Source organism: Cucurbita pepo, chromosome 7 (assembly GCF_057944985.1).
Source record: "Cucurbita pepo subsp. pepo isolate OVF chromosome 7, ASM5794498v1, whole genome shotgun sequence".
In the NCBI taxonomy this organism is placed as follows: Eukaryota; Viridiplantae; Streptophyta; class Magnoliopsida; order Cucurbitales; family Cucurbitaceae; genus Cucurbita; species Cucurbita pepo.
The window spans coordinates 7,318,885-7,335,961 of NC_141804.1; positions in this window are offsets into that span (position 1 = coordinate 7,318,885).

A 17,077-nucleotide genomic window follows, 5' to 3' on the forward strand; every position below is an offset into this window, starting at 1 on the left:
TTTCATTGTTTTCATTAATTTTTAAATAAATCAAATTATTTTTGGTAACGACCTTGACCGCTACTTAAAGGATAAGTCGGGTCGTTATAGTTGGTACTAGAGCCAAGTTATGGGATTCTGTAGATTGCTTACATCATAAGCTAAAGAGTCACCCATGACTGAACGACGAACCCTCGTCACTTCCAAGTACGCTTGGCCATAAAATGGATGAATATGTATTGTTGAATATTGATATTTTGATTGGTCATCATGGGTGATTTTACGTACGCTTAAGTCTGGATAATGCATGTTGCATAATGTACGAATATGTAGCGTCGAATATTGATATTTTGATTGACTATCATGTGTGGTTTTATGTACTCGTAAGTCATAAAGTAGTGGATAATACACGTTGCATAATACCCGGCTGAAAAATGAAATGTTACGAGGTATTAATTGTTGATTAGGAACGAAACAAGGAAAATGATGTCTGTCCAAGTAACAAATTGGGGGGGGGGGGGGGGGGAGGTAAACGTGCTCGAAGCGGGCCGGCAAGGGTATAGGAGAACCCATCTTTAGAGGCCCTACTTCAAAATAGTCAGTAAATGTGAACCCAAATTCGGGAATAGGAGTTCCCCCATCTGATCCACCGAGAAGAAACGTTGATGCTCCAGAAGTACCTAATATGACCTCGATGATGGGAATGATGCAATCCACGACAAAGACAACCGGGCAATTGGCACAACTGATCCTGACCTTAGTGCAAAGTGCCAGACAGACGACCCATCACAACCGTGGGGACGCCGACGCGACAGAAGAAAACAAGTATTTTTCAAGCTTTCAAACGTTGGGGCCCTGAACTATTCGAGGGAAAATCCAAGGACCTATCGTAGCTGAATTATGGTTGTCGGCTATTGATGAAATTTTTCGACGCATGAAGTGCCGGAGGAGCATAGACTGAGTTGCATGACTTGTTACACAATGATACTAAACTGTGGTGGCAATCAGCCTCTTGGGCGATTGCTGAAAAAGAAGACGATATCACCTGGACGTAGTTTAGAGCAGCGTTCCTGTGAAAATACTTCAAACCAGTGGTGCGATATAAGAAGCAACGTGAATTCCTAAGCATAGAGCAAGGAAACAGGTCAGTAGAGGAGTATGAATAAGAGTTCACCTACCTGTCCCGTTTCGCCCCAATAATGGTCTCAACAGAAGAGCTGAAAGTAGAATGTTTTGTTATGGGCTTGAGGCCTGATGTCCGAGGGGCAGTGTCAGCTCACCTTCCTCCTGATTATGCAACAACACTTCGACTTGTCGAGACGCTCGACGATAAGGAGTATCCGACGGAAGACACCCAAACCCACTTAAACACGACGGTTGACCAGAAGAGAAAGAGAGAACAGACGTCACCTACCTCCTCAAAGGTACCGTGGCACTAGGCTAAGACAAATTTAGACCAAGAGCGTAGGCAACCAAAGGCTCGCCCACAGAACATGCCACGTGACAGACCACGTTGCGTGAACTGTGGGAGATGTCACTAAGGGCAGTGCAGGTTTAAGAATCGGGTATGTTTCAACTGTCACCAAGAAGGCCATGTTGTCGCGCAGTGCACCCAAGAGAGAGCAAAAGCTAGTACCAACATACCCCCTAGTAACCAACCGACCTCAAACCCGAGGTCAGCTCCGCAGTAGGGTCGAATATATGCTACCACTTGCCAGGAGGCAAAAAACTCCAACATGGCAGTCACAGGTATGCTCTCTATTCTTGGGCACTACGCTTGGGTCTTGTTTAATTCTGGGTCAACCCACCCCTTTAACTCTACTAACCTTGTAAAACACGCAAGAGTAGAAGTTGACCCGCTAGGGTATGGGTTGTCTGTAGGTACCCCGACAGGGGTAAGTATGGAAGCCTTCGAGAGGGTAAAGAACTGTCAGTTGTTTGTGTCGAACCACACAATGAATGTGACGGTGATAGTCTTAGATATGACCAATTTTGATGTCATCTTAGGGATGGAGTGGTTAGCTAAAAACCATGCTTCCATTGATTTCTTCAATAAGAAGGTTGTGTTCAGACCCCCTGGTCAACCAAGCTTCAAATTCGAGGGGACCAGGGTAGAAATGGTCCCGTAGATAGTCTCGGCATTAAAGACAAGGAAGATGTTATCCTAGGGCGAACCAAGGCGATCATTAACTCAGTGCCAGTGGTGAGAGAATTCACCGATGTGTTCCTAGAAGATCTCCCCAACCTACCCCTGGAGCGTGAGGTGGAATTCGAAATTGTACACTAGCCAGGAAAAAGCCCTATTCGAAATTAGAATTCGGGTCGGGATCAGTTGGTTTGATTTTCTTGTGGCAATAAGCACCCGCTGTGTGTTTCAGGTGATTAACCACTAGGGTCCCTCGATTTTTGGTTAATCGCCTTTTGACGATTTATGTGTTTGACCCCAATAGGGGAGTTTCTTACTGAGTATTTTAATACTCATCGTGTTTTTAAAATGGTTTTCAGTTGAAGCTGTGGAACGGAAGTTACGAGTGGGATGCCAAAGTCAGTCATGGGGCGAACTGCTGAATGTGTGTAGTTGTAGTTGATGATTGGGTTCGATGTGAGTTGTATGACACAATACACATGGGTTCATGAAATCCAACGTTTTACATCTTGGGGACCTATTACATGCATATTGTGTTTGTTGATGGCGATGATTAGGGCTTGTGGTAATAGTTACACGTTGTGTGTTTCGGGTAACTAGACACCAATAGTCACCTTCGGTGATGACTCACATTGGTTGGGGAGGAGAACAAAACACCCTTTATAAGGGTGTGGAAACCTTTCCCTAGCAGACGCGTTTTAAAGCCTTGAGGAGAAGCCCGAAAGGGAAAGCCCAAAGAGGACAATATCTGCTAGCGGTGTGCTTGGGTCGTTTCAAATGGTATTAGAGCCAGATACCGAACTATGTGCCAGCGAGGAGGCTGTTCCCCAAAGGGGGTAGACACGAGACGACGTGCGAGTAAGGACGCTGGGCCCCAAATGGGGTGTATTTGGCGGGAGTCCCACATCGATTGGAGAAAGGAGCAAGTGCCAGCGAGGATGCTGGGCTCCGAAGGGGGGGGGGGGGGGGTGGGTTGTGATGTCCCACATTGGTTGGGAGGAGAACAAAACACCCTTTATAAGGGTGTGAAAACCTTCCCCTAGCAGACGCGTTTTAAAGCCTTGAGGGGAAGCCCGAAAGGGAAAGCCCAAAGAGGACAATATCTGCTAGCAGTGTGTTTGGGTTGTTACAACTATGTAGTGCTATGATATGTTTTGAAATAAAGAAGATCTACGATGCACAATTCCTCTGCCATGATTTGAAAGTTATGTTACGAATGAAATGATTTAATGAGAGTTTATGTACACACATTACCAAGTGTGATATGTGATGAAAGAATGAAGGTTGTCTTGTGATTTATTACGATGGAAAATATGGGGACCTTATGCATAATTGTATGTTCATGTGCATTGCAATACTTCCCTATTATGATGAATATGGATGCGTACAGTATAACACTTAAATGACCAACATTTTACTATGATGCTACGACGGTCGCTATTCCCTCTAGGTCTCCAACAATAGCCCAGAGAAGCTAGCCCAGGGGTGTGCGAGCATCGGCCCACTCGAACATGTGGATCATGTGTAGAGAAGTATTACCCGTTCAATTTGCTCGGACTGAAAAGCCGTCTTAGAGAAGGCGGTTTTAAATGATAGGTCTCATTATTCTATATGCGTTTGCATTCCCCAACCCCAATAATGAGGTCACTTATCGAGTATTTTAAGAAATACTCGAGAGATGTGCTATTTCTTATATTTCAGGTAAAGATAAGGTATAATAGCCCAAATAATAATAATAATAATAATAATTATTTTATATATATATAAAAAAAAAAACAAGATAATGATAATAATAATAATCAATAAATACATAACTAAAAATGATTACTTAAAAAATTAAATAAAACTACCCCTCTCTACACTAACCTCTCATCCCAATCACATCTTCTCTCCTCAACCCACTGCACTAACCTCTCATCTCAACCACATCTTCTCTCCTCAACCCACACATAATATCACCACACTTGGAGAGAAATTTTGGTCTGTTATTAGGTAAATCCTATCTCAGATTTCCCTTTCTTTATAATTATGGTTATAAGAAATTATTTTAGGATTAGATCTTCTTTCATTTATCCCATATTTTACCGGATTATGTAATAATCATATCTCATTCTCTCGTATCCATCTTCTTTCCTTTATCCCATATTTTACTCGATTATGTAATAATCAGATCTCATTCTCTAGTATCCAATTAATTAGATTTTTGTTGTCAGTTGTATAAATCTGACATAACAATTAATTTAAATTGACCAATAATATTAGCTTAGAAAATAAATTAGGAGTAATATTTGTTTAGAGATTGAAAATCTATTCACACCATCATAAGTAAAGATTGAAGAAAGATATTTAGTCAACTGAATTTAAAAATAAAATAGGAAATATGAAAGGACAAGAAACTCCATTAATTTTATAGAGTTTAAACTTGAAACTGATGTCATGGGCTCATATAGGTTGACTTGGATTTTAAAGGACGGAATCGAACTTTCATTAAGGATATATTGGTGACAACGACTTAAGCTAACCAAGTAAGTGACCTTACTATTGGCATGGTTATATTTGATGTTGACACGTGCCCGTGGTTCTGCATGTGTCATATATACTGATATGTGTGAATTATTTGTGAATGGATATGCTTATGATATGTTATGTATATGTTATGATATATGAATTGTATGATAATAATCACGGTACGATGTGCTCAATGATATGTTTGAGATAGGATACGAGAAGGACGCACAAAACGAAATGTAACAATAGGATTAAGATACGTTCATGAAACGTTAAGGTTAGGTTACATACCGAAGTGCTATGGATATGAGAGATTGATAAAAGAATACGGTTAGGTTATTGGTAGAAAGGGATAGGTTTGTGATAGATTAATAGAACGATAGCGTTATGATACATTCTTGTGATGATATGACTAAGGTACGTTCATGTAACGATATGACTATGATAGGTAAAGAACGTTGAGACTATGATAAGTTAGGGAACGATATGACCACGAAGTGTTTATAGTATGATATGATTATGATACGACATGTGAATGACGGATATATATATGTTGTCATATGATATGAAATATGTTATGGTACGAGATATGTGATAATCGACATGTTTATGATATGATATATTATGATGCATGAGACGTTACGTTATGTCTCCTAAATTGTGTGTATACGGCATGATATGAATGATATGAAATCACGATAAATGACATGAAATATAACCCCGTTAGAATTATGTATGATATGAGAACTGAAGAACGAGAAACGATATGATATGAATGATGAACGATATGTGAAATGATATGAAAAATGATACAATATGTACAGAACGCTAGCGGGGTTGTATTAAATGATAATGAAAACAGAAAAATGTTAGGACCTCATGCATTATTTGTGCTCATGCATTGGGGGATACTTGAAAGGCAACCCTAATCATCAGCCCAACGATCCAAGCTTTTGTTGAAGCAAGAACTCTTGAAACAAAGTAATTAACACCTCTTACATGAAATTTGGATCAACGAAGAGATAAGGCTAGAATTAGATTACCTCTTGTGATCGAAGATCTAGAAGCAAGATTTGGAAACCTTGTTCTAAATTGAGTCACTCCACAATCTAACTTGATCAAGGCTTGATTGAATGGCTCAGGTGCAATTCTACCACAAGAATTGCTTGAAACTTAGAAATGGCAAGTATGATGCTCGGATTTCTAAGGGAAACGTCTCAATTTGAGATCTGAATTACATTCATCCACGAATCTAAATTTTACATAACATATTGTGGGTATTTATAGTCTCCCGACAAAAGATGTTTGTGGACGAGATTTATTCGAGACATTTGTGGACGGAATTTATTCCCGATCCCCTTTAATCTCCACAAAAAAATAAGTCAAATTGACCATTTGACTTTTATCTAATTTATGAATTTAAACATAGTTCTTTTTAACAAATGTTGATGTGCTTGAGTGGCTAATGTGATAAGTTTGAAATTAATTGAGCTCTCCATAAACTACTTTCTTAAAGAATAAGTCAGCACCATCATCCATAAATCTATCTGCCACATGCTTCATCTTCGACCAACAAAAGTGTTTATGCAACATCTTATAAACTTTATTAATCCTAAGATGTCCCATTAAGACACCACCATATGCTTCCCTAAAAAACAAGTCTTTTATAGAACATTTAGGAATACAAAGCATACTCTTAGTAATTAAAAATTTATGAAACACATAATAATCATTGACCACTTTTTTTTGCAAGACAAGATGTATAAATAGTTCTAAAGTCTTGGTCATCTCTATATAATTCAATAATATGCTCAACTCCAAGAATTTTTGCAGTAAGAAAGTAAAGAGATCATACCTTTTAGATAACACATGAGCTACTGTATTAACCTTACCTTGCTTATACTTGATGACATACGAAAATGTTTCAATAAATTCCACCCACTTTGCATATCTACGGTACAGTTTGCTTTGACCCTTCACATACTTCAAGCTTTCATGATCAAAATGAATCACAAATTCTCTAGGCCATAAGTAGTATTGCCACACATGAAATATATGAACTAAAGCAAATAATTCTTTATCATAGGGAGTATATTTCAATGTTGGCCCATTTAGTTTTTCACTAAAATATATTAAGTGCTTTCCATCTTGAATTAAAACAACACTTATGCCCAAACCACATACATCATATTCAATTTCAATAGTTTTATTAAAGCTAGCCAAAACAAATAATGGTTTGCTTAATTTCTTCCTAAGAAAATTGGATGCATTCTCTTGCATTTCTCCCCATTTAAAAACAACATTCTTTTTCACTAAGTCATTCAATAGTTCAGTTATGGTTCTAAAATCATTTATAAATCTCTTATAGAGGCTAGCTAACTCATGAAAACTCCAAAATTTATGTGCACTTTTTGGTGTTGGCAAATCCATAATGAATTTAACTTTGTCTCTATCGAAAGCTACTCTACTTTTACCAACTATGAAGCCAATAGATTGAACTATTTCCATGCAAAATCTACCCTTATTAAAATTAAATTTCTCTTTTCCATGTGTAATCAAAACTAATTTAACATGCTCCACATGCTCAAGCCAAATCTTCAAATAGATTATAATATCATCAATATAAACAACAACCTGTTTTCTCATATATTTTCTCAAAACATTATATATTAAGATAGGTGTACTAGGAGTATTAGTTAACCTAAAAGGCATAACAAGCCATTCATACAATCCAAACATAATATTGAAAGTTGTTTTCCATTCATCTTCCACGTGCATTCTAATTTGATGATAGCCAGATTTCAAAATAATTTTTATAAATAGACACGAATCATGCAATAAATCAAGCATATCGTCTAACCTAGGAATAGGATGTCGATACTTTACCGTGATTTTGTTGATGACTATTATCCATGCATATGCGCCAAGTTTCATCTTTCTTTGGCACCAATAAGTCTCGTATAGAACATGGACTTAAACTTTCTCGTACATAGCCCTTCTCCATGAGCTCCTCCACTTGCCTTTGAATTTCTCTTGTCTCGGTTGGATTGACTCGATAAGCTGGCTTATAAGGAATGACAGTCCTTGGAATGAAGTCTATTTTATGTTCAGTACCTCTAATGGGAGGTATGTCTTCAAATTCCTGTAAAAGAGATTAAAAACAAAATTCCTGTAAAAGAGATTAAAAACACTAGGCAATGGCAAGTTGTTATAGTTAGAGACCAAATATCCTCCATTGTACATAAGTACAAAATCCGTTTTTTTGAAAGCCTTCTCACCTCTCCAATTATAGCCAAATAACTCTCTCTCTTTCTTTTTTCTTCAATTTCATCTCTTTTTTCATTTTCTTTTTTTCTCTTTGACCTTTCCCTATTTTTTCACTTAACTCTTGTTTTTCTTTTAAGTCTTTTTCCTCAAACTCTTTCTTTTCTCCAACTTTAATTGATCAGCAAATACATTTGCACAACTCAAAGGTACAAGAGTGTTTTTTCTACCATCTTTTACAAAAGAATACCTATTCAAATAGCCATCATACATACCCTCCTGTCAAATTGTCATGGTCGGCCAAGCAATATGTCTCCAGCATGCATTGGTAAACATCACAAAGAACTTCATCTTTATATTTTCCCAAAGTAAAAGATATTAAAGCTTGGGAAATTACCTTCATTGTTCCACTTTCATTGAGCCATTGGAGCTTGTAAGGTTTAGGATGATCTTGAGTTGGAATTTGCAACCTTTTGATCAACATAGTACTTACTACATTGGTGCAACTTCCACTATCAATGATAAGACTACAGGCATTCCCCTTGACTAAACACCGCGTGTGAAATAGGTTGTCTCTTTGATCATCAACATCATTCTCCGTAACTTGAGTTTAAGAAGTCTTCTTGTAATAAGTGCCAAATGAATACCATCTTCTCGTTTCTCCTCATTCTTCTGGACTTCTTCAACTAGATCATTGATCTCCCTTCCATTTTTCTCGTCTTGGTTCATGATTTTACAAACAGTAGTTTTATATGCTTAGGACCTCACACACTCAACTCACTGATTTTACACTCACGAACACTCATGTTTAACACACAAATGTAGGCTATTTGGGAAAGTGACTAATTTCTGATCAAGGTAGGTAATATAGATAAAGCAATTCTGATAGTAGCGAGCTATTCAAGACAATCAAGACAAGAAGTAATTACGTAGTAACAACAAAATAAAACAAGAAATGAACAAATAAATAAGAGACAAAGATATTTTTGGTTATAATTGCACACTGAAAAAAATGAATTCCAAAGAGAATGGTCGTGAAGATCGAACACAACAATTACAGATTTATATGCTTTAGGGAAAAATGAGAATTGAAATTTATTTGATCTTCAAATAAACGTGCAAATAGTCTAATGTTAAGGATTTATTAAGAACAATATGATAACGATTTTTTTTTTTTTTAAGATCTAAATATGATCTTTAACAGGACACTAAGAACAAAGTAGAAAGATAATGAAGAACGTTGGAAATGACAGTAAGAAAATAAATGATAGATTTAAAGAGACGATAAACACTAGCAGAAATGAAAGATAAAATCAATTCTAGAGTCAGCCACAAAGATGTAAACCTACGCTTTGATACAAAATTGATAAGGCAACCCTAATCCTCAGCCCAACGATCCAAGCTTTTGTTGAAGCAAGAACCCTTGAATCAAAGTAATTAACACCTCCTTATACGAAATTTGGATCAACCAAGAGATAAGACTAGAATTATGATCGAAGATCTAGAAGCAAGATTTGGAAACCTTGTTCTAAATTGAGTCACTCCACAATCTAACTTGATCAAGTCTTGATTGAATGGCTGGGGTGCAATTCTACCACAAGAATTGCTTGAAACTTAGAAATGACAAATATGATGCACGGATTTCTAAGGGAAACGTCTCAATTTGAGATTTGAATTACATTCATCCACGAATCTGAATTTTACATAACATATTGTGGGTATTTATAGTCTCCCGACAAAAGACGTTTGTGGACGAGATTTATTCGAGACATTTGTGGACGGGATTTATTCCCGATCCCCTTTAATCTCCACAAAGAATAAGTCAAATTGACCATTTGACTTTTACATAATTTATGAATTTAAACATAGTTTTTTTAACAAATGTTGATGTGTTTGAGTGGCTAATGCGATAAGTTTGAAATTAATTAAGTTTTCCGCGGGTAGGTTTCAATTCTATTGTTGACATATTTCTTTTGAATCTTCATAACATTTTTTTTAATCTTCTTGGCAATAGGTTCATTTGGAACACCGTGATTCTTATCAATACCTCTATTCCATCATGAGGGTACGGACGCGTATATCCACTAGGCAGTGAAGTATCATTATGTTTTACATAATGCTGCCGTGACGGTTACTAATTCTAATGGGTGTCGGCAGAAGGAGAGCTACCAGAGAAGGCTCGTCTGACAAGAAAAGGGGCCCAGCGGTGTGCGAACTGTTTGGTGAGCCCATACCCGCACGTATGGGCTGTGTGTAGAGTATATGGTACACATACAAGCTGCCCAATTAAAAACGTGACGTAGGAAAAATAGACTGATATGATAAGTGCCGTCATTGCATTCGCATGTTCTTGCATTTAACCCCCAATATTGGGGTCACCTACTGAGTATTTCTTTAAATACTCAAGCCATGTGCTACCTCTATTTCAGGTTAAGGCAAGACATTCCTATATAGCTGACGACGACATCGCAACTCGAGACCATGACACATGCATAAGGTAGTCATATTATTTTCTTAGACTTAGGTTAGAATAGGATGTTTTTTATTTAAATGTTTATTTATTTTATTTAGTCTTTTATTAGGTCATTTTTTAAAGTGTTTTCAAACCGTAAGTCCATGGCTATGTTTTAAGTTGAAGGTTATGTTTATGAAAGTTTAAATAAAGTATTTACACATTCATGTTTATGGCATGTATACAGTAGAACTTTAAATTAAGTAGAAAATTTCGGGTCGTTACATAAGGCATCCCTGTACAGATGATGACGACATTGATGACCATAGAACTTGTGCTAGGATAGTTGCATTTTATTTATTTTGTAGCTCTTATCTTTGATCAGGACATCGTTTTAATCATTTCTTTGATTTAATTATATTTCACATTGATTATTTTTCGTTGTTTTGTTTTAAGGCTTTTAATGCGAACGTTTAAGTTCATGACATCATTATAAATTATTTTAAATGAATATTTTTGCATAAAAAATTATGTCATGCATATGGAAGCAGCTCTATTTTAGTTGGAAATTAGGGTCGTTACACTTAACTTGAAGTGGCTTGAACATCGTCGCATAAATGAAGTTTGTTGTTATTTAATGTAGCATTAATTGCAACTTTTTTTTGTAGTAACGTGAACAACATTTTTTTTCCACGTCTTGCTTGAAGGTATATTGAAATGTCTTGGTTCATATCAAAATCTATGGCTTGGAATAAATGGTAATGATCTTGTATACGCTTGAAAGCTTGAAAGTGAAGGTGGTAAAGCTAGTTTGTAAGCTACCGAACCTACTCTTTCTAAAATTTCGAACGGTCCAATAAATCGGGGACTTAGCTTCCCCTTTCGTCCGAATCTTAGAATGCCTTTCATTGGAGCTACTTTTAGGAACACTGGGTCCCCCTCTTCGAACTCTAAATTCCTACGCCTAACGTCGGCGTAGCTCTTTTGCCTACTCTGTGTGGTACGCATCCTTACTCTAATTTTCTGTACTGCCTCGTTGGTGATGCAGACCAGCTCGGGTCCTACAAGTTTTCGTTCTCCTACTTTATCCCAGCACAATGGGGATCTACATTGTTTTCCATACAACGCTTCAAAGGGTGCCATCCCGATGGTTGCTTGGAAGCTGTTGTTGTAAGAGAATTCCATTAAGTGCAGTTTAGTGTCCCAACTTCCTGTGAAATCCATAACGCATGCCCGAAGCATGTCTTCCAGGATTTGGTTTAATCGTTCCGTTTGACCATCCGTTTGTGGGTGAAAGGCGGTGCTAAAGTCGAGGCGGGTACCCATCGCCTTTTGGAGTCCTTGCCAAAAGGCCGACGTAAAACGCGGGTCCAGATCCGACACAATTGACACTGGTACTCCATGCAACCTCACAATTTCTTTCACATACAGTTGGGCTCAATTGTCTACTGTATATGTTGCCTTATCCGGTAGGAAGTGAGCCGACTTTGTCAGACGATCCACGACCACCCAGATTACCATATAGCCCTTTCATGTTTTTGGTAGGCCTACTATGAAATCCGTGGCAATGTTTTCCCATTTCCATTCCGGTATACTTAGAGGTTGTAGTAGCCCGACGGTTTTCTGCCTAGGGGCTTTTACTTGTTGGCACACCTGACACTTACCCACGTACTCCGCGATATTCTTTTTCATACTTCGCCACCAGAAGTGTTGTTTAGAAGTTTTCTGAATATGAGTGTTGATTCGAGTTCAAAACATTAATTCAGACTCTCACCTCGTCTGGGTGGTGTAGTTCGTTATCACGCTAGTCTCACACATTAGAGGTCTCCAGTTCGAACTTGGGCTCAACCATTTATAAAATTGAAGAAGTTTTCTGAATATGAGTGTTAATTCGAGTTCAAAGCATTAATTTAAACTATTACTTTGTTTGGGTGGTGTAGTTGGTTATCACGCTAGTCTCACACACTAGCGGTCCCCAGTTTGAACTTGAGCTCAAACGTTTTTAAAATTGATTCGAGTTCTATGTTTTTACTTTTAACTTAACAACATTTTCACTTGTCTGAGTGGTGAAGTTGGTTATCACGCTAGTCTCACACACTAGAGGTCCCCAGTTCAAACTTGGGCTTAAATATTTTTAAAATTATGTTTTTACTTTTAACTTAACAACATTTTCACTGTTGATTCGAGTTCAAATTATTATTTTGGAATCTCTATTTGTCTGGGTGGTGTAGTTGGTTATCACGCTAATCTCACACACTAGAGGTCCCCAGTTCAAAACTGGGCTCAGACATTTTTAAAATATGTTTTTACTTTTAACTTAACATTTTCACGGTTGGAGCTTAGACATTTTTAAAATATGTTTTTTACTTTTAACTTAACATTTTCACGGTTGGAGCTTAGACATTTTTAAAATATGTTTTTACTTTTAACTTAACATTTTCACTGTTGATTCCCTGAACCTGGGCTCAGACATTTTTAAAATAAGTTTTTACTTTTAACTTAACATTTTCACTGCTGATTCGATTTCAAATCGTTATTTTGGAATCTCTACTTGTCTGGGTGGTGTAGTTGGTTATCACACTAATCTCATACACTAGAGGTCCCCAGTTCGATACTTGTCTTGGATGGTGTAGTTGGTTATCACGCTAGTCTCACACACCTAGACATTTTTAAAATTATGTTTTTACTTTTAACTTAACAACATTTTCTCCGTTGATTCGAGTTCAAATTGTTAGTTTGAAATCTTAGCTCGTCTGGGTTGTGTAGTTGGTTATTACACTAGTCTTACACACTAGAGGTCCCTAATTTGAACCTAGGCTCAGACATTTTTAAAATTATGTTTTTACTTTTAACTTAACAACATTTTCACGGATTCGAGTTCAAATCATTCTTTTGGAAGTTCGATACTAGGCTCAGACATTTTTAAAATTATGTTTTTACTTTTAACTTAACAACATTTTCACTTGTTACTTTTAACTTAACATTTTCACGGATTCGAGTTCAAATCATTCTTTTGGAAGTTCGATACTAGGCTCAGACATTTTTAAAATTATGTTTTTACTTTTAACTTAACAACATTTTCACTGTTGATTCGAGTTCAAATTGTTATTTTGAAATCTCAGCTTGTCTGAGTGGTGTAGTTGGTTATCACGCTAGTCTCACACACTAGAGGTCCCCAGTTCGAACCTGGGTTCAAACATTTTTAAAATATGTTTTTAACTTAACATTTTCACTGTTGATTCCCCAGTTCGAATGGGCTCAGACATTTTTAAAATATGTTTTTACTTTTAACTTAACATTTTCACTGTTGATTCATAGTTGGTTATCACACTAGTCTCACACACTAGAGGTCCCCAGTTCGATACTTGTCTGGGTGGTGTAGTTGGTTATCACACTAGTCTCACACACTAGAGGTCCCCAGTTCGATACTTGTCTGGGTGGTGTAGTTGGTTATCATGCTAGTCTCACACACTAGAGGTCCCCAGTTCGAACTTGGGCTCAGACATTTTTAAAATATGTTTTTACTTTTAACTTAACAATATTTTCACTGTTGATTCAAGTTCAAATTGTTATTTTGAAATCTTAGCTCGTCTGAGTGGTGTAGTTTGTTATCACGCTAGTCTCACACATTAGAGGTCCCTAGTTCGAACCTGGGCTCAAAGGGTGGTGTAGTTGGTTATCTGTTTTTACTTTAAGCTGTTGATTCGAGTTCAAATCATTATTTTGGAAGTTCAAACCTAGGCTCAGACATTTTTTAAATTATGTTTTTACTTTTAACTTAACAACATTTTCACTGTTGATTGGAGTTCAAATCATTATTTTGGAATCTCACCTTGTGTGGGTGGGGTGTAGTTGGTTATCACGCTAGTCTCACACACTAGAATTTTCATTGTTGATTCGAGTTCAAATCATTATTTTGGAATCTCACCTTGTGTAGGTGGTGTAGTTGGTTATCACGCTAGTCTCACTCACTAGAGGTCCGTAGTTCGAGCTTGGGCTCAGACATTTATAAAATTAGGTTTTTAAGAAGTTTTCTGAATATGAGTGTTGGAGTTAGGTTTTAAGTCACCTTGTCTGAGTGGTGTAATTGGTCTCTCACACACTAGAGGTCCAACCTGGCTCAGACATAAAATTAGGTTTGGTTTTCTAAGTGTTGCTTTGAACTACATTTATAAAATTAGGTTTAGTTTTCTAAATATGACAAACATTAATTCAAAATCACACACACACTAGATTCCGAACCTGGGCTGGCTATGAGTGTTGCTTTGAACTAAGTACACACATTAGATTCCAGTTCGAACCTGAGCTTAGACCAGCATTAATTCAAAGTCTCACACACCACACATTAGATTCCAGTTCGAACCTGTATGAGTGTTGCTTTGAACTAAGTACACACATTAGATTCCAGTTCGAACCTGGGCTCAGACAAGCATTAATTCAAAGTCTCACACACACAACACATAGATTCTAGTTCGAACCTATATGAGTGTTGCTTTGAACTAAGTACACACATTAGATTCCAGTTTGTACCTAGGATGGGCTCAGACATTTATAAAATTAGGTTTTAAGAAGTTTTCCGAGCTCAAAAAATTTAAAAAGTTTTCCGAATCATTTATAAAAGAAGTTTTCTAAATATGAGTGTTGATTCGAATTCAAAGCATTAATTTAGACTTTCACCTTGTCTGAGTGGTGTAGTTGGTTATTACGCTAGTTTTCAAACTTGGTCTTAGACATTTTTTAAATTATGTTTTAACTTCTTTCTTACAACACTAACTTTATGAAGTTTTCCGAAATATGAGTATTGATTCGAGTTTGTTATCATGTAAAGTCTCACATACTAGTCTTTCCAGTTTGAACCTAGGCTGAGACATTTTAGTTGTTAAAATATATAATACTCCTAAAATAAGTAACACAATGTATTTTTATATTATATTTTAATTTTCAAAGATTAAGACGAAAAAAAAAAGAAAGAGGTAGATTATGTCATAATATTGTTGTTATCATTATTAGTATTGTTAAACGTAGAATAGATCCAGTAAGATAATCTATTATTTACTTGTTACATGAATAAGTAGAATCTATGATTTCAGGGTTTGTTACCAAATCTATTATTTTTATAAGGTGATATTCATTATACACATCTATAAATACATGAGGTCGTGACCCATATCAGTCACACTGACATTCAACCTAACAAGTCTTGATACATCTTTGTTCAACCTGGATGTATCGAGAAGGGTGAGTTGTGTGCCTCAGTTAGGATTTCATTCTTTATTTCGTTCATTGGTGTCACACATAAACGTCCTTGACATAATAATCCGTCATTTGTTGACTTAGAAAATCCGTCCACTGCGCCTACTTTAAATTGGTCTAGGATTTTGCTTAGGCTTGGATCCCCACGTTGTGAGTCTATGATCCTTTGTCTGAGCGTGGGACGCACTGTCAGCCGGGCTATTTGGGCTGCCACTTCTTCGGTTACTACCGCTATGTCAGCTCGTTCGAAATCAGTTCACACTCGTGGCTCCCTTGTGATGAGGGCCGATGAGTGTACTGCTTTTTGACTCAGTGCATCAGCGACTACGTTTGCTTTTCTAGGGTGGTACTGGATATCTATGTCGTAATCTTTTACCAGCTCTAACCATCTACGTTGCCTCATGTTCAATTCTTTTTGTGTGAACAAGTATTTTAGGCTTTTATGGTCCGTATATATTTGGGTCTTTTCGCCATATAGGTAGTGTCGCCAAATTTTTAACGCGAACACCACCGCTGCCAGCTCCAAATCATGTGTAGGATAGTTTTTCTCGTAATCCTTTAGTTGGCGTGACGCATACGCAACAACCTTGCGAAGTTGCATCAGTACACAACCTAACCCCTTTTTGGATGCATCACTGTAAATCACGTATCCCACAGAACTGTGAGCACTGGGGCGGATACTAGTCTTTGTTTTAGCTCTTGAAAGCTGGCCTCACAAGTATCGTCCCAAACGAAAGGTACACTTTTTTTTGTCAATTGGGTGAGAGGCGTGGCTATTCTAGCGAAGTCCTGGACAAACCTTCGATAGTTACCCGCCAATCCCAAGAAACTTCGTATCTCGGTGACCGTTGTTGGGCTTTTCCACTTCGTGACAGCTTCTATCTTATTGGGATCTACGAAAATTCCGTCTTTAGACACTACGTGCCCCAAAAACGAAACCTGTCGTAGCCAAAATTCGCACTTGGAGAATTTGGCATACAACTTGTTCTCCCTTAGGATAGTTAAGGCTTTGCGAAGGTGCTCTTGGTGTTCTAGGTCCATTTTCGAGTATATCAAGATATCGTCTATGAACACGATCACAAACGAGTCTAAGCACTCCTTAAATACTCGGTTCATTAATTCCATAAATACTGCTGGGGCATTGGTGAGACCAAAAGACATCACCACAAACTCATAGTGGCCATATCTGGTTCGAAAGGCTGTTTTCGGTATGCCTTCATTTTTTAATCTTAATTTACATAGTGGCCTTATCTGAAAAAGTAAAGTAGCACGAGGCTTGAGTATTTCTAGAATACTCAGTAAGTGACCACCTATCAGGGTTATGCAACAATCACATGCAATGAAATGATGGGACCTATCTTTCATTTCGTTTCGTTTCGTTTCCCATACGATGCTGTCCTAACGGGTAATCGTGAACGTGTACCATATACTCTACACACAGCCCATACGTGCGAGTATGGGCTCACCAGCTAGTA